Consider the following 18,142-nt stretch of genomic DNA (forward strand, 5'->3'; position numbering starts at 1 on the left):
AACCGCGCCTCGCAGCAGGGGCCGAGGGGCGGCTGCGCCTTCGCCTCGGGAGGCCGGAGCCCCGGCCGGCCCGGCGCGTGGGGACGGCGCGGGCCGCTCAGCCCGGGCAAGGGCCTGGCACAGGGAGGGGGCATGCAGCGCTCCGTGGGGCCAGGCCCCCCTCAGTCACCTGGGCCCAGGGGCCTCCTGACAGGGACAGTTGTTTTAGCCACTTCACACGCTGAACTCAAGCTGGTGCCCCTCTGCCCAGCTCCTCTCAGAGGCCAGGGCCATATAGGAACAAGTAGCCTGTTTCAGTAGAGCCCTACCTGCACAGAGCCTTCGTTTTGGGGAGCCGGGGCCTTTCTACCAGAGCCTGAAAAGTAGCAGGGGTCTTCCCCCAGAGGGCACAGATCTGTAAACCATGAAGACCCACTTGGGGAGGGAGGTGTGCAGGCCACAGGACTGGCTGCATGGACTGCCAAATGCAAATACTCGCGATACATTTTTTCACGTGATGCACAAAGGAAAGGGAAGGGAATGGAGGCGAGTGAGGCCTGGGAAGGTTGTCCCAGGTATGGACTGGGAAGACCCAGACGTCTGGGATTATTACTTTTTGTTTCTGACAACTGTTGGAGCCCCATTATAGGCCTGGTGTGACATTGCTCTTAGGACATGTTAACTGCACTTAAAAATCCAGCATCCAGGTAAAACATGTGCAAAGTGTCATCCTATAGTAGCAAAGTTAGTACTTTTTGCAGAAGGAGTATCTCCACATGGTATTTAGTAACTGTTTAGCTGTTGTGGGTCTGCTCCACAGAAATAACACTAGTGTTCCTTACTAGCTCTGCTGGCATGCAGGAGTTGGGACCTGCAAACAGCAGTGAACTGTCCAAGCAGTAGTAAGTATTACCGTGCGACTGCTCAGAGCAGGTTCTAACTTGCAGTAGTGCTTATTACTGTCTAAATTAAACACATGCTACCTGTCCCCAGCGACAAGGCCCTTACACTCCTTAGTAATTCAAGGCCCAATTGTGCCCCTGATTAGCGAGGACAGCAAGGTGTTGGGCGGGGGTGCTGGAGTGGAGTCCAAATTTGTGCCATCACTGGCAACCACATCACACACAACTGCTTATAAACTGTTCAAACTCCCCCTTAAAACTAATTAGGATTTTGGGGAAACTACTGCAGAACCTCACTGCTCCCATCTGTAGAAAACTTTTTCTAATTTCCAGCCTAAAATAGCCAGCCTCAAGGCCAATGTGTACCTATTATTTGTTCTTGTACCAGCACTGTCCTTTAGCTTAGCTCTTTTGTCTCTCTGCTTTCTACACCCCCGGGTGCATTTATATAGATCCATAATATCCCTTCTCAGCCTTCTAGGCACACCACCTAAAAGTAAAGCATTGCAATGCCCAAGAGAGCCTTTCTTGGGGGACTGAGCCCTCTATGTTTGTGATCCTCTATTAACTAATTAAGGAGATGAAGACAGTGGGATGCTGCATAAACAGATCATGCAGTTTCTCTAGGGCTTGCCTACACACAGCAGTTGTGGTATTTTAACTACACCAGGATAAAGCAGTACCACACCTGCCTGTAGTGTGGACAGGGCTACCCTGGTAAAAAGGTTCTAATACAGCTGTACATTTTATTACTGTTGGGAAGTAGTGGGGGAGAGGAGCTGATCTAAAATCATTTATCAGTGTAATATGTGATGTACTTATTGGGACAGTTCCTGTATAGCTATATTGGGTTATTGAAATGTTTAATGTAATACATATGCTAGTTTAGGTAAATAGCAGAGCTGTTAAAAAGCTAGCAGAAAGGCAACACAAGTGCTGTAGAGAAGTATACTTCCATTAAACACGGTGGGGATCATTGAGAGACAGTGTCTGAGCTGTTATCTTGGAAGATGCTGCTTTCAGGTGCCAGCAATTTACAATACTTATTTTACCAAGGCTGGGAGCCAAGTGATCAGAACAGTGCTAAACAGTTAAAAGATTTTCCCCTAGGGGAAGAGAGCAAGCAGTTTTCAGGAAGCTGTTGTGAAGAGCAGACAGACTCCACCAGAGTGTCTGATGAAGCAAACCTGTTTTGTCCATTACCATAGGCTGGTAGAGCCAAGAGTAAGGTAGGTATGTGTGCAGCCCTTCTCTTGTGTTAAACTCCTTTCCCATCATGTTATGTTCTGTTTCCACTGATAGAATTAAACAGTGCTTTGTTTCAATAGGTTGTTTGGTCATATTTTTACATCACTTATCACAAGGAAGACTGACAGGTATCAAGTAGTAGCTGCTCAATAATCACAAAAATCATAGAAATGTAGTGCTGGGAGGGACCTCAGAAAGTCATCTAATCAGTCCCCTGCTCTGACTGTCCTTCTGTCCATCCTTGATAGATGTTTGCCCTTCCTGATGTTTTTAAAACCCTCCAGCGATAAGGATTCCACAGCCTCCCTAGGCAACTTGTCCCAGTGCTTAACTATTCTGAGTTCGAAAGTACTCTCTAAGCTGTGACCTAAATCTTCTTTGCTGTAAATTAAGCTGATTACTTCTTGTCATCTCTGCAGTGCAAACAGAAAGCAGTATTTGAAGATTGTCATCATGTGTTTCCTCAGGCTTATCTTTCTAATCGCAACAAACCCATTTCTTTTAACCTTTCAGCATAGCTCATTTTTTCTAAACCGCTTAACATTTTTGTTGCTGTCCCCTGGACTTTCTCCAATTTGCTTACATCTTTCCTAAAGTGTGGTGCCGAAAACTGGACACAGTTCTCCAGCTGAGGTCTCACCAGTGCCAAGTAGAGCAGAATAATTACCTCCTGTGTCTTACATATGACACTGCCGTTAATACATCCCAGAATGAGATTTGCCTTTTTTCAGCAGCACCACATTGTTGACTCCTTTTCAATTTATGGTCCACTGTAAATCCCACATCCCTTTCTGAACTTCTGTTGTGTGGTCAGTTATTCCATACCGTATATTTGTGTATTTGATTATTCCTTCTTAAGTGTAGTACTTCTCACTTGTCCTTATGAAATTTCATCTTTTTGACTTGAGAACATTTCTGCACCTTAACAAAACCATCTTGAGTTCTGACTGTGTTCTCCGAAGTGCTCAAAATTTCTCCCAGCTTGATGTCACCTACAATTTCTTTTAAGTGTCCTCTCTGTTCCATAATCCAAGCCATTGATGAAAATATTAAATAGACCCAGACACAGGGCAGACTCCTGCAGGCTTTATTTACAATGTCCTTTTAGTTTGACAACAAACCAATGAAAAAATATACTAAAATAGTCACTATCTATCAGTTATGCACCAATCTTATAGTGAGGTCATCTAGACCACATTCTCCTATTTTGCTTATGAGACTACCTGTGTCAAAAGCCTTATTAAAGGTATATTACATCAGCTGATCCTTCCTCATCCACTAGACAAGTTGTCCTGTCAAAGAAGAAAATTAGATCCCTTTGACATGACTTGTTTTGATGAGTTAATGTTGATTGCTTCTTATCACCTTACTATCCTCTTCCTGCTTATAATGTTTAATATTTCTTTCTAGTAGCTTGTGGGATCTCAGAGTGAGACTGTAATTCCTAATTTCTTCCCTTTCTTGATTCAGGAATATATGACTGACATAGAAATCCCATCTACCCTAAGTAACTTCAGGCCAGATTTTAAGGGCATATAGGCACCCACAAATACAGAGAGATGGCTTGGGGGAGGGAACAGAATCATGTAGGTGCCGAACTCTCACAGTAACAGTTAGTCTTGGTCTCTTTGTGTGTCAGTTCCTGTTCTGTAAACGGGAGATAAAAGCATATCTCTACTGTCTGGGGTGTTGGAAGCTGAAATACCTGGAAGATTGTGAGGTGACCAGATGATACAGTACAGGGGCCACTGCCATTAGGTTTTGACTCACCAGGCAGTAGGATGCAACTAATGTGATATCTGGAATTTACTTCTGCTACCAGTCTACCAGTGTGGACTCAAATGTATTAGGGTTTCTTCCAGTATCTCTGGACTGGCTCTCAGTGAAGGATGTTGCTGGGACAACAGCAGAAGCAGTCAGTTAAGGGACAGTTATAATCAATATTATACCATAGCCCGCTTCTTTTAAAGCTGCAAAGCTGCACTCCTTGTCAGAGCTGAAGGCCTCAGCAGGATGCTTGAGGCTCGCATGGAGGGGCATCTCAAAAGAACTCAGGTACTCCAAAGAGAAAGGGTGCAAACTTATGCAGAGAAGGCTCATTTGTATACAAAATACAAGGATTAAAGTTTATGAGAACTAACAGACAAGCAGCAGCTAAGTGGGGCTTGTGAAGAAAGGACAGGTGGATGAACCACACTTTCCCTTCCTTGACTTGCAAGCTGTTGAGAATTTGAAGGTGTAATTTCCATGCCAGTAATGTGCAGTATATCTGAGTCTACACTGCCCCTAAATAGTGCCAGAAAGCCATTATCAGACAATAGTTCACATCAAAATGAGTGGCACTGCTTAGTTTCACAAGACTCGAGGACAGGGGCAGACTTTCCCTATGCCACTTGGTCCTGTTCCCCACTATGATATATTGTAGAGGGATGTAGCCCGCCTTCATGCTCTAACCCTGTTATTCGGGTGGCGCTGCATCTGTTTGTTGTGAATGGAAACCCGTACGCAGGGCTGCGTGGCTCCATATTGGCATATGAAGTCTGGAGGGAAGGAATGAGAATTCAGCGCCCTCTTCAAAAGGTGCCAGTATTCATTCCATATCCTGTGTGGGTCTTTACAGTTTGTGTCTTACATTCCTGGGGTTCTGCCTGCTATTTCACACACTGAGCTTTCCTTTCTTCTCTGAAGAGTGGCAATGCTGCCACCCCATTTTTCAGATGCTTGGCCTCCCTACAATTATGTGTGTAGCTGGTCAAAGCCAAATAAGTAGCATTGGGCTATAATATGTTTTCAAGACGTATCTTTGGTTGATGAATCTCTGGTACTACCACCAAATACATTAATTAATTAGCTCAGTAGTATGTGCAGTGCTTTGAAGTGCTATATAAAGATGGCCTGAACCATAATATTTGGATCCATTTTTTAACACCTATGCATTTTTTAACCCTTGATGCCATAGAGTGGGTGAGATCCAGGGTTTTTATTTGACTTCTGATAGAGAGCGGGACCCAGCCACAACACTTAGAACTAGATTCAGATCAGGGACTCCTGCATATCAAAGTTCAGAGAAGTTGGGATCTGAGGTCCATCCCCCATTATAGAGGCCGGGCCATAGAAGTCAGATCTCAAATGTCCATGGAGTTCAGCAGTGTTCAGATAGCAGAGTCCAGTCTCCAAAGCCATCTCTCAGGACTCTTTCTTCATCATAATTCCTGTCCAGAGGTCAGTGTACAAGATTGCAAGCATGTATATTACTGTAGGGAGTTCAGGGTTAGTCCGTTCTGGTGGTATTGCTACAATTTGGCTAAGTATTCTGGACAACTAACTTTTTTGAAGCTCTGGGCTTTTCTCCTCCTGCTCCATTTATATCAGTTGCAGACTGGTGGTCCCTCCCTTGTAAAGAGTGGTGTCAAGGACTGCAGGTTGGGCAGGTGGATCACAGCAAGGATCACCTAGTGATTAAGTCACAGATCTCGCTAAATTGTACCGTAAAGAGTTTTACACCCAAGTGCTTTTTGCAGCAAAGGCAATGCAATCATCTTCCTCTGCAGGAAATGTGAGGTACAAGCAAGAATTAATGACCCACTTTGAATAGCAGCACATTTTTTCAGAGGCAGACCAATACAGCTGGGCATCTGGGACAGCTGTGACGCATGGGGGCAGTAGCGACTTCTGGCTGCTGCCGTGAGCTGGCATGACTGTGCAGTAGTGGCAGCAGCAGGTTTTTTTGTACCCTTCCTGGCCCCAAGTTGGCACTTGGGGCAGTTGCTATGGTCACCCTGCCCTAGTTATGCTACTGAATTTTTCCTTTCACTCCTTGGAGGTGGTCCTGGTTTCTTGATGCCCTAAATTATAGTCCAGATGCAGCTGTAGGTATAAGCATACACATCTAACAGTTTCCTACAAACTTTTGCATATTTTCTGCCACTTCAGGCTGTCCCCTCAGAACAGTTTCCAAATGTTCTGGGTACCCGGTACCTCTAACAATCACACCAATTACCTGTAGGTGTCTAAACATGGAGTTCAGTGCATAATACTTAGAACCTGAATTTGAAAAGTGTGGTCTAAGTACCAATGACCCACATGAGCCTTGCCAAACTTGCTGACCCTCTGGGTCCACTGATCCATGTGCAACAGTACCCCTGGTAACAGCCAAACCGCAATAGCATTCCCTGCTTTGTATACGATAAGGCTGTTGAACTTCTGAGCAGCCAAAGGCTGTCCCCTGCACAGGTCATGGGCCCCTGGGTCTCCTGACTGTATAGGCAGTGTGACCCCCCCTCCTGCACCAGCGGCGTGCTCCCCACAGGTTACACAGGGCAGCAGAAAGTGGAAGTTAAAGGAAAAGCAGTGGTAGCAGCAGGAGCAGTGGCAGGGTGGAAGCCTATGGATTAAGTGTTTACTGCTCATGAGGGCTGCCAGTTGAACAGACCTAGTATAAGACATAATGCAAAGTCATTGCAAAGAAACACAGATCCTTGCACTTGTGTTGTCTTTACAACTTTAAAAAAGAGAAAAGTCTTGTCCCAAGTCAATGGCTGTTAAAAAGAGAATGATGCCTACCTTCCTAAGGAAGAAAAAGCCACTCCAAAGCTGCTAGTGCAGTGTCTGGGTTATGGTAACAGTGGAAGGCTGCTGACCTTTTCTCATACCTCTTACATGGCCACAGAAAGTAGTGCTATGACTTAGAGGGGTATGTGCAATCTCTCTGCCTCTCTTTTACATTTCACATTGCCACCTGCAATACAACTTTGATGATTTAACTCTTCTAACCTTGCCAACCCTTACAAACAGCAATGTGTGCATGCATTGCAGGGGGAGGGGAAGAAGGGGGGTCAGGGCATGATTTGTCCCATGGTGTGTAAAATGCTTTGGATTGATGGACATGATGGGCCAGATTCTGTTCGTCTCATTCACAATGAATAGTACTCCCCCACTCCTGCCGGCCAATCATTTCAAAGCAGAATACATTACTATTTGTAATGACTAAGCAAAGCACTAGCTTACATCAATAGGTAACTACTATCTATCAAAGTCTGGGCTGGGTTGCCTCAATAGGTATGAAAACAACAACCATCCAAGTCAATTTTTAAGAACATTTAAGAACAAAAAAGTCTCCTATTCAGGGGAAGAAATTATATTTTATTAACTTGCCTGACACACTGGATGTGGTATATCTGTTCTCTTCACCTCTGATTTAAATTACTTCTTCTCATCTCTGCCTTGCTGGTCTGTGTATAGAAATAAAATACCGCTTAAAAATGACAATGAAAAATAAAGTGAGGAAGAGAGTTTAATAGTATCTCTATTTCTGTGGGAGAATATCACTGTCTCAGATGATACACTAGGACAGCACAGCATCTTGAAAGTACAAGTCTTTAGTTCATTCATTCTTATTTGCCTGTTTTTCAAATCCAAAAAGAGAGTAGACAGAAATGGCCTCTCAAAAGCCAAACAACTCTGTGACCATGCCCTTTAAATATTCTAAGCAAGTTCTTTGCCTCCATCTTGTGGCAAACCCTGGAATTACTGTACCATTCACCACTTCTAACGCTGAAGTTATGGCACCCAGACTGCCCAGGGCTGAGTCCTTCTGCTGCTCTGCCGTTGTATGTAACTTCTCAGCACGGCTCTGCATGCCTAGATCTTCTCCAGGGAGGTCCTACTTCAGTCCCTGCAAAGATTTATTCCAAATCAGGATCTGAAAACTGCTCAATACTGCCCCCAAAAAGCTAGATGGTAAAGCCCTGACTCAGATCGGGGAATGCTCTTCTCAAGAAAAGGTTCCAGTGAAGTTAAAGGAACTGATTACTGATGTAACTGGCCAAAGTGAGTAAGGGGCTCACAGCCTAGTGCCTGGTGTATAGTTGGGAAGATACAGCAACATCACAGTAATTAAGTATGCACTGGGAATTATGTTCTTTTATATGCATCTATCTTACGGCCTGCACTGACGGGACAGTTTTCTGAGGAAGGACCAGGCAAAATGTAGTTCTGGTCTATGACAGGGGCTCCTCAGTGCTACCACAGTACAGATCAATGACAACTGTAATAAACATAAGCATCAATACAAGGTATCCCTGAGAGAGATGACGGGTATCCCCGACAGCTCCTTCCTCACTTTGCTTTAGATATCGTCCCGGTCTTCCTCATCAGGCAGGCAGAGAATTGCCTTCCACAGCACACAGAGTCCTCACTCCCTGGGTGCACTGTCTTACAGAACAGGCCAAGTCCCTCCTTGTTCAGAGAGCCTAATTTTAGCAGCCATCCAGGAAAGCAAGCTGGGTTAACTTTGAAATTATTGTTTTGTAATATGGAATGAGAAACAGCTCTAGTTGATTATGAACATATAATGAAAAAAGGACCTCTTTATTCACTTTATAAATAACTCATTAAAATAAGACACTTGCTAATATCACCGAAGCAGCTCAGCATTTTCCATTTGCTAGGCTGCTTCAGTGGCTTGCTGTTTCCTGGCTCTAGACCAGACCTGTTGATGGCTATTCCTTATTGTCCATTATGCCTCCCTTCAGCCATTCTTGGTTTGAAGAATCAAGCTGGTACCAGTTAGCTAGGTCAGATAATGAATACCAAGTCATACAATGACTGATTTCCTGTGAAAAGAATGAAAGGCATACTTAGTTGGGCATTCTAGATAGTTCACCTCTTACTTCATCCCTCAAAACATGGCACCTGTATACCCCTCCATTCCCATATTCCAAATCACATAAGCCGCCTTTGGCAGCATGCAAATGAGGCCAAAAATCCATATCTTCTTTGAACCTGTAGTAATAGCAGTGAAGATAATCAGGGTTGAGAGCCAGCTGTAGTGAGGTTAGATGACAAATGAGAAATTCAGATATAAGATTGATAGCAATTAGATTGCCACCTGCTATTGCTTTAATCTGCACCCCTGAAGTTCAATTGTTAGTTGAGGTGGTTGGGAAATGAATACATAAGGACTACTTTTAAGGACACAAGCCATTGGGATCTCATCCCAGTGATTGTAAGACGAACTGCACCAATTTTATTTTTGATATCCTACTGTGATTATTTTTTTGGTCTTGCTTTTGAACAATTTAGTCTTGAGGTTTATGGGAATTTTTTTCCATTATCCTTTTTTTTAATGCAGATGATTTTTCTTTGGGCTGGGCCAGCTGTTTCCATTTTGGCTTCCTGACAACCTTCTGCTGTCAAGTGGTCTGCATTCATTTTCGTTTTGTTTAATTTCCATCAGGTTCCTATCTCAAGACCCAGTCGTGCAAGCCCTTACCCATGTAAGTGGTCCCACTGCAGTCAATGGCATAATACCCATGATTAAACACTACACACACAGGTTTGCAGGGTCAGGTCTGCAGGGTTTTTTTTCCCCTGGATGGCTGCACTTTGTTTTCAGGTCACATTTCACGAGAAAGTATGCAGCAAAAGGGTGTCAGGCTAAATGGGTTCAGCAAGGAGAGGCTTGATAACAAACACCGCAAGGGGAATAAATTTGGATGAAATATGATAATATTGAAGAAAAGACACCACTTTTGTATAAGGGACGCACAAGAACACCTAAAGTTTGTGCAAAGGACTAGTATTGTCTAGTAGCTTGTTTCTGAGAGCTGAAGCATGATCTAGTTTCCATGAGGTCAAAGAAAGTGTATTCACTGGCTTCAATGAGTGTTGGATCAGATCCATGTGGAGCACCTGCAACTTTCTTTGATGTTACAGAGCACTATGGGTGATCAGCACCTCTGAGGTCAGACCTTATATGGGGCATCAGGTTGGGAAAGAAACTTTTATTAAGGATTTTAAATGGAGGCAAGATTTAGCCGTAGAACAGAAAGTAGATTCACAGCATTCACTAGGGACAAGCTACTGCCTTTGCATAATAAAAGTTCCTGGAGGTGTGAAACTGAAGTACCCTAGAGGTCACTGCAGAGCAGACTTGTGTTCTGCCTTGTTTTATAAGAATTAAATGCCAGATTATTCTAAAACATTGGAGGTTTTTAAAAGGGCATTTTCAAATTGCCCTAAATAAATAATGTTTGCTTTCAAGCAGCACACCATGCAAAGTGCAGACACGGCTTCACTTTGTCTTGTGTTTTGACTTTTTCATACTTTCCCTTTTTCTCTTAATAAACAAAGAGTCTGGTTTTGGGGGTTTTTTTTAATCTGCATCTAATTTCAGGAGTATTAAAAATGAAAGAACCAAACTGCAAATGAAGATGGTGATATTTAGATGTCTAACTATTGGATTGCACCTGCTAAATAGGCTGCTGCTTTTGAAAATTGTCCAAGATACCTGCTAAAAGTAGTGACCCCTGGGCTGCATTATTTCTTCACAGGCTAAAAGCCTCTCTAAAATGATCAAGTACATGTTATATTTGTAATTGAAATTCTTTACTGGTTGTGGAAAAACAAAACAGATACACTGAATAAATCCTAACTGCCTTGTATTTCCCGTGTTACAGCCACCTCACTTGCTTTACTCTGTAAAAGAATCTGTTGGCATTTCCATTATTTCAATGAAAGTAAAATCAAGGCCAGAGACATTTTTTTAAATGACACTCTCACTAGAATTTCCCCATTAAAGTAAAGCATAGCACTTTAATGTTGGCTTCAGTGATGAAGTGAACACTTTGTCCTAGCTTTGCTGTAGCAAATTTGCTAAACAGCTAGACTCTTACTTGAACACAGTAGCCACATCTACACAAGTATAAACAAGTACTAAATGACTGCACAGTAACCCGAGTTACCGTGCAGTAGCACTGACAAATGGCTTTTTTGTGACACTGACTGCACAGTAGTCCAAGACTACTGCGCAGTCGTGTCATGTCACTGTTTCTGCCACACAACACTACTGCACAGTAAACTTGGGGTACTAAACAGTCAGTGGCTTGTGCAGATGCAGCCAGTGTTTATTAAAATAATGACAACAAGGAAACGGTGTTTGGCCACAGGCCAGAGGCATGCACTTTTCAGCTATACTGGAAGTAGCTGACCATTAACTGAAGACCTTGAAGATGAAATCTTATAGCAAAGAAACCAAGTTGGGAAGAATCAATGGCTGTGTTACTGATGGAGCACAAGGTAGTGGAAGTAGAAATGAGAGCAACAATAGGAAATAATCATGAGATTTGACATTTCTACTGCATCTTTCATTTGGAGATATCAAACTTTTTGCAAACATCAAAGAATTAAGCCTCAGAATAGTGTTTGCAGAGTTAGAAGTATGTGCTTTCCTTTCGGCGACCACTAGACATCAGTCACCTCTGAGCTGAAACGCAGAAGCTGTTTGGCAATTCACAGCCTCTCTGAAGAACAATTTAGGGTACAAAATTTATCAGTAGCAATCACACAGTGATTTAGGGTGCAAGAGAGCATCAGATGTACTTGAAACTGTAAGACAATGCCAGAGTCTGGAATCTGGAAACTAGCCAGGACACTGCTACCATTACAAAAAGAGCCATGGATCTTCAGTGCCAAGTGGTCAGGACCTCAGTTTTATGTCTTAGCCATGAAATAGCAAAGGTGAAAGCAGGGGCAGAACCAATCTTTTAACAGCTGGCTATGGGAGAAGACAAATTTGTAAACTGAAGGAGGAACAAAGAGAAAACATTTACCCCCTGCTTTTAATAGAGCCTCATTCATAAAAATAAAGCAAGGGATACAAGGTCATAGAAAGTTGCACGCGATCAATTTTTGGAAAATGCCCTTCCTAGGTTCCTACAGAGCAAACCCATAAGCAGAGGCCACTTGGAAAACTGCCAGACAGAAGTGTCATGGAGGCCCCTTTTCTCTCCTCTGGGGCCCAAGTAAACTTGCACACACCCAGCTAGACATATTGTACATGAAAAGGGCTTCATGACCTTTGCTCCTAATGGACCCCAAGCATGAATACTAGAATGCATTCAGGAGAGGCCCATGTTGAAGATGTGATGTAAAGCCTAAAACAGGGAGGGAAATTCTTCCGGATTGGAAGAAGGGTCATTGCTGGGGCAGTGCATGTGTGCGGGTTCACACTGCACCTGATGTGGTGATTAACAGGGTTACATCCCCAAAACTTTCCAGGCACAAACACCTGCCCCAATTCTTCCGAGATCCAGAACAAGACCTCTTCCCTCAGTAATCCAGGAAAATATACACGTATCTCTAGTCAGAAATGGCCCCATGAATCTGAGTCACATACAGAAGGGCAAACCTCAGGTCTTCTGGTCCTTCTGCCTCCCATCTTCCTCATTGTTTTTATTCAAGAAAAGATGAACTGACTCTTGCCCACTGCACTCACTGCTCACACTGCATTAGTGTGAATGAACAGCAGAGCCTGTTTTATTTATACAGTCTTTTTCCCAAGCGTTCCTGAATACCAGGCTTGTCCCTGCTACTTTTACAGAAAACTGTTTTAGCTGATTTGGAAATCCCCATTACTGGGCACACAAGTCACAAATCAGCTAAGCTAATAAAACTGACAATATGTAGGGTGAGTACACGTGCACCACAGGCACTAGCTCTCCATCTACAGTGCTCCCATGGAGTCTCTCAGAGCCACACTGTCACCAGCACCTCTGTGTAGCTACTAAGTCAGATGGGGGGAGGTGGCCACATAGCTGCCCTCCTCTTTTACCCCAGGCAGCAGATGAGGGGTGGCAGAACTGAAACAGGCAAAGGCAAGGCAGAGGTCTAGTGGACACAATCAAGAGAATGAGTGTGGCAGAAAGGAAGGGTTGGCAGTGAGGGGATGCTGAAGGAGAAAAAGGAGAGGGTGCAGCTGAAGAGAGAAGAGAAGCCCAGGTACAGTGAGTATAGGTGGGGGGAAATGGGTACCCTTTTCCGTTTCTCTTTCTAAGCTGCTAAATTCTTCCAAGCACATTATTTGGCTCTGCTAAAACCAGCTCCAGTGAACACATCTGCCCTAGGATTCATGTCTTGTTTTAACCTTGAAAATATGGACACCTTGATATAAAAGGGTTTCATTTTACATCTGTGTTTAGCTTTTGTACATATTTGCATCAACTTGGACTCAGGCAGCTTCCCAGAAGCCTTTCAGCAAAGACATTTCTTGGTCCTGCCACAGGCATCTTGCGTGATCTGGGGCAAGTCACATCTCACTGCAGTACCTCAGTTCCCTCTTCTGTAAAATGGGATGAACATCTGCCTCAGGTTTCACAAACGTCTGTGTGAAATCTATGGCAGAAAGGTGGTGAACATTGTGATACAAGTTATGTTTGTACATCTGAAAGTCAAGGCATCATCACTCATGCAAGGTATCAGAGGGAGCAGTCACAGGAACATGGCTCTAGAGCACTTCAATCACCCACATTCATGACATGGTAAAACTCTACCACAGATCCAGTTTGATTGCCCTCCATCAACACCTGCTGCAGACTAGACACAAGAAACCAGAAAGATTCTCAGAGCTGTTTTCCAGATAAGGCTTTCCTAAAGCTCTGGACCCCCCAGAAGTCAGCTGTTGAAATGAGAATAAGAGCCAGCCCTGGGGTTTCGTGGCAGGACTCCCAGCATCTACATAGGAAGCTGAAGTTTGAAGATTGACAGGTCAATACGCTCCTGGACAGCAGGCACACACTGCCAGTACAGTCCACATGCACCAAGAACAAAAGTGGGATGTTTTCACCATCTAAATTCACATGTCCAAGCCACTTCAAGAACTAGGCAACTGGCCTCCTTATGCTGTGGGTCTGCACTGCTGCACAAATCCTACGGTAGGGTTCTTCTGTGCTGAACACTGATGTGGCCGTAGAAAGACTTCACCTTGTTCTGTAATGAACCCAGCTCTGAAACTAAAGAACAACTGTTAGATCCAAAGATGAATCTAAAGGCAAAGCTGACAGTAGGAAGCCCCACAATTACCTGGTGTGTTTCAGTCGCACTAGAGGCTGCCCTGCTTAAAAACCCAGGGCCTGCTTAAATGCCATTAACATCCTGTTCCTTGGAAATGTGTTACCGTGAAGCAAAAGGTTACCATCCGGAGGGACGTTCTGGGACAGTGGAATTTGCAGTAAGAGTTCAATATATTTCAAAACCAAATGCATGAATAGGACTGAAACAAATGGTGTAAAGGGGAGGACGAGAGCAGCCTAGTACCTCTGTGGGTGTGTGGCCATAGCAACACACACTGGGATTGTTGCTGCTTGTTCAGGTTTTCCAGTAGAGAAGAGAGTGCAGTTATTCATAACACGGGAGTAGCTTATTCCTTTTCTTCTTGTCCTCTCTCCTTCCCAAGGAAAATGAATGGCGCCTGCAAAGAAAAGGACATAGCACCACCCAAGTCATTTTGCACCATCTCCTTCTAAAGCTGACCTGGAACTTAAGGAACAACTATTCATTTTGGATTGTGTGACAGTAGAAAGCATTGCTAAGGATTGCAGTCATTCACCAAAGCTGGGTTCTGCAATTCCTCCTTATAATGCCCAGGGAGACCCCCATGCAGCCACCTGTTTCCAAACCCAGCCAGGGCCTCCTTTGCTCCGACAAACAGGACTAGTGAGTATCATTCCATACGCACCATCCATTTGTCCTATTTTGCTTAACCCTGGTTTGGATACTCCAGCTAAGAAGGTAGGAGCATGTTAATTTTACTTTCCAGTTTCATAATTAGAAATCAAAATAAATAAGGTTAAACCAGAACTGAAGGAGAGAGACAGTGATCTAAACTCAGTCCTAGGAGCCAGGCATGCTTGAATTCTGATCTTGGCTCTGCTGCTGTCTCTACATGTGGTTTTGAGCAAATTCCTTAACCTCTTTGCCCACTTTCCCTTCAGTAAAATGGATACTAGTGACCTGCCTTGCAGAGATGCTGTAAACGTTAGTTTGAAATGTTCCTCCTAGATAAATGGAAACCAACTTTTTTGGCAGATGTGCCACAAATTAGCCTGGCCACTCTGAGCCCTCTCCCTGCCTGATCTTCTGCTCCGTGCCCTGTGCTCCCTGCTCAGTTGACCACTCTGCCCTGTCTGTCTGTCAGTGTGCTGCCTGCTCCTTCCCCGATCTGCCACGTACCACACAGAGAAGCTGCCTGTGCTACTTAGCCACCCCGTCCTAGATTTAGAAGGATAAATGATCTAAATAGAATTTAAGTAGGAAATAAAAGCAGAATAAAATAGCTTTATGGAAACCCAAAACGAAAGGAAAAACAAAGCACTCTGATTAAAAATACAAAACTACTGAAAAAAGTAATTTTATACATCTTTTCTCTTCCCAGGGAAATGAAGGAACAGTATGTTGCTATCAATCCTCAGAGTGTGCCCAGTTCAGAGGAGCTGCTGCCCTTTATCTGATAAGCAGGAACAAAGTGGGAGCAGGTATTGTGACAAAAAGTATCAGCATATATAGACTACATTGTACTACAGCAGCCCCTTCATTCCTTATTACTTACGGAGGTGTGGTAATACATAGGCCTTCACTCAAAATCCAAATCGTGGTATACAGAGACAATAAAAAACTGCTCCTGACTCCAAAAAGGCTCTTATCCTTCAAAAACTAACACACATTTAACTTTATAAAGGAGTGGTACCCTCATGGTTAGCAGAACTGTCCACACAAGTACAATTTTTTAAATGGCGTAATAGGTCCAGACACCATTCCTAAAGGTGGCTGCTTCCTAACGACATTTACCAGGACTAGCAAGATAAACTTTAGCTAAGGTATTTTTCCCTCAGGTCATTCTGCAGCACAAGTGGGCAGTTACCAGCAGGTCCTTGCCTCAGTCAAACCTCCGGTTGGACACAACGGCACCTACGGTTGCAGAAGAAACACTCCTTCTTTGCCCAGGCAGCCTTCGCTTTTTGGGATAGTCACCCACTTGCCAATTCACTAAAGGCTGAACCTACAACAGCCACTTTCTCCAGAGTCATTAAGCTACTTGTCTGTGGTCTGTGTGTGGATGCTTTTATCTCTGAGAGTCCATGTCATGTGGCCAATGATGAAGCCCACAACCTCAACCGTTTCAGTGGGAGTTGAGTGCTTAAATACTTTTGGGAATCTGGGCCTTAAGTACTATGGTGCTGCGTGGCAAGCTAATATGCCTACCCAGAGTGTCTTAGTTCCATATAGCTCAGGTCAGTTTTGAAACACGAAATTGAACTGAAGGATTCCTCTCTTCCACAAGTATGCACGTGATGCCAAAATATCTACAGAGATGAATTAAAACCATTGGCTGCCTATAAATGTGCTCTGACACATTGCAATTCGAATGCAGCAGGGCACACTCGAATACTCACGTCTGCTCTGCGTTCCAAATAAAATGCTCCAGCATCCCCGCAGCATCAAGCACCCCCACCCTCTAAGTTTCAAGATGGCCATGGGGTGCTTTAGTTAAAGTGTCCCATGGCCATTTTTAAATGTGTGGGGGCTTAATACATGTGATAATGCAATGTTTTAATTAGAGCGACTCTCCGGGAACTATTCTAATTAAAACGTCCTCTCCCACCCCTGAGCATGTGTATAGGCAGCCATTGCCACACTGGCATGAATCTATGCTGGCCAGATGATTAGGACAGCACAAGCCATGGTCTACTCCACTTCAACAGGGCCTGGGGGAACTGTAGGCACTTAAGCTTGAAAGCAAAATGCTATCATTGGACCATTACTGTGTTCTGGCAGAGCACCTGCACGATCTACCAGCATGTGGCAGTCCAGCCCCAGCTTACTTTGACAATCACTTTTCGGTTTGCTTTACTCAGATAAAACCATGCATTGTACTGAAAGGGGCATCCTAGTATTGTCAACAGGTGCAGACATGGGCCCTCCATGTGATCACCTAGAGGAGGCAGGGATACAAAAGACTTCACAAGCCAAAAATAAACAAGATTTTTGCTGGTAAATACAACTCTGTAAACAGTCCCAAGGCAAGACAGCATCTCCTATTACAGGGAGTTTCACTTCTTGAAATTGTTTAAGGTCTTTAGAATTTCACTGGGCAGCAAGTCTTTAATTAAACAAACACACCAGTCTTATTCCTTAGGCAACCAAGAAGGGGAAAAGGAAGACACCTCTTACAGGTGAAGCTGATGTTGCTTGGTAACTCTGAGCAAGGAAGAATTTAATCCCAGGTAGTTTAGTGGAACCAAAGTTCTCTGCTTTGTGTATGAAGGGGAAACCTGAAGGCATGAATGCACTGTGAAGCATCTCTGTAGGTTTCTTCCCCTTTTATTGTGTACTGCACAAAGTCAAGTACAAGTTTATACTCAGAAAAGAATAAAAGGCATATTTAAAATTCTGTTTACTTCAGGACTGTTAAATGTGATAGAAAAAGTCCCCTCCTCTCACACTGCTGGAAGCCCCTTTAGGGTTAGAGTAATATTTGGAAGAATCACGCTGGAATGATTCAGAAATGACTCAGGAAGTAGCAAGATCTCACTTGTGGGTATGTCTGGATTTCTGGAAGCAAGTGTGCAAAAACTGTCTCACTATGGCTGTCCAACTGGTGGCCTGTAGGCCACACAGCCCACAAGCCCTGGCAGCTGCCTTTCTTGCTGCTGCACTGTGGGATAGGGTCTAGAGGTCTGCAGTGGGGTGCTGCATGCCACAAGTGCAGCCTGAACAACAGGGGTGGGGGCTTCATGTTGCCAGCACACCTTAATCCTGGGGGACTACCTCGCAGCATGTGACCTGCATGGTGCATGGATCAGAGTCTGGCACCATCTGTGGCCTCTGACCTGCCAAAGTTGGACAACCCTATACTACACAATGCACTGGCTGAGCAGCACCAGCACTTACACTTGTAACAAGAAAGATTCAAAACCTGGAGTTAGTCTTACAGCATCCAGAATAAGCTACCCTTAGACAAATAAACTAAAATCTAAATTTGAAGCTGGGAAAAATAGCAAGGTTGATCAGTGCTGTATACTTTGTTTATATCCCTGAAGAGAGTTGGGTGGCATGGCAAAACAGAAGGCGGTGTAGGACTTTTTATCCCCAAATGCCCGCAGATCTCTCCCTGTGACGCCCCAGCCTCATTCAAATCTGGAAGAATACATGTTAGAATCCCACACCCTTTTGCTTCT

General features: G+C 44.0%; 1 long non-coding RNA gene across 1 annotated transcript; it reads right to left on the reverse strand.

Moving 5' to 3' along the window:
* Nucleotides 1–11,731: 11,731 nt before the first annotated feature.
* On the reverse strand, nt 11,732–14,857 carry LOC109307917. The gene is made up of 2 exons (XR_002100402.1): nt 14,223–14,857; nt 11,732–13,910 (listed from the first exon to the last, which is right to left on the reverse strand). It is a non-coding gene; the product is annotated as an uncharacterized LOC109307917 (long non-coding RNA).
* Between the last annotated feature and the right edge of the window lie 3,285 nt (nt 14,858–18,142).

The sequence above is a fragment of the Crocodylus porosus genome, unplaced genomic scaffold, assembly GCF_001723895.1.
Source record: "Crocodylus porosus isolate Cpor-Errol unplaced genomic scaffold, CroPor_comp1, whole genome shotgun sequence".
Lineage (NCBI taxonomy): Eukaryota > Metazoa > Chordata > Crocodylia > Crocodylidae > Crocodylus > Crocodylus porosus.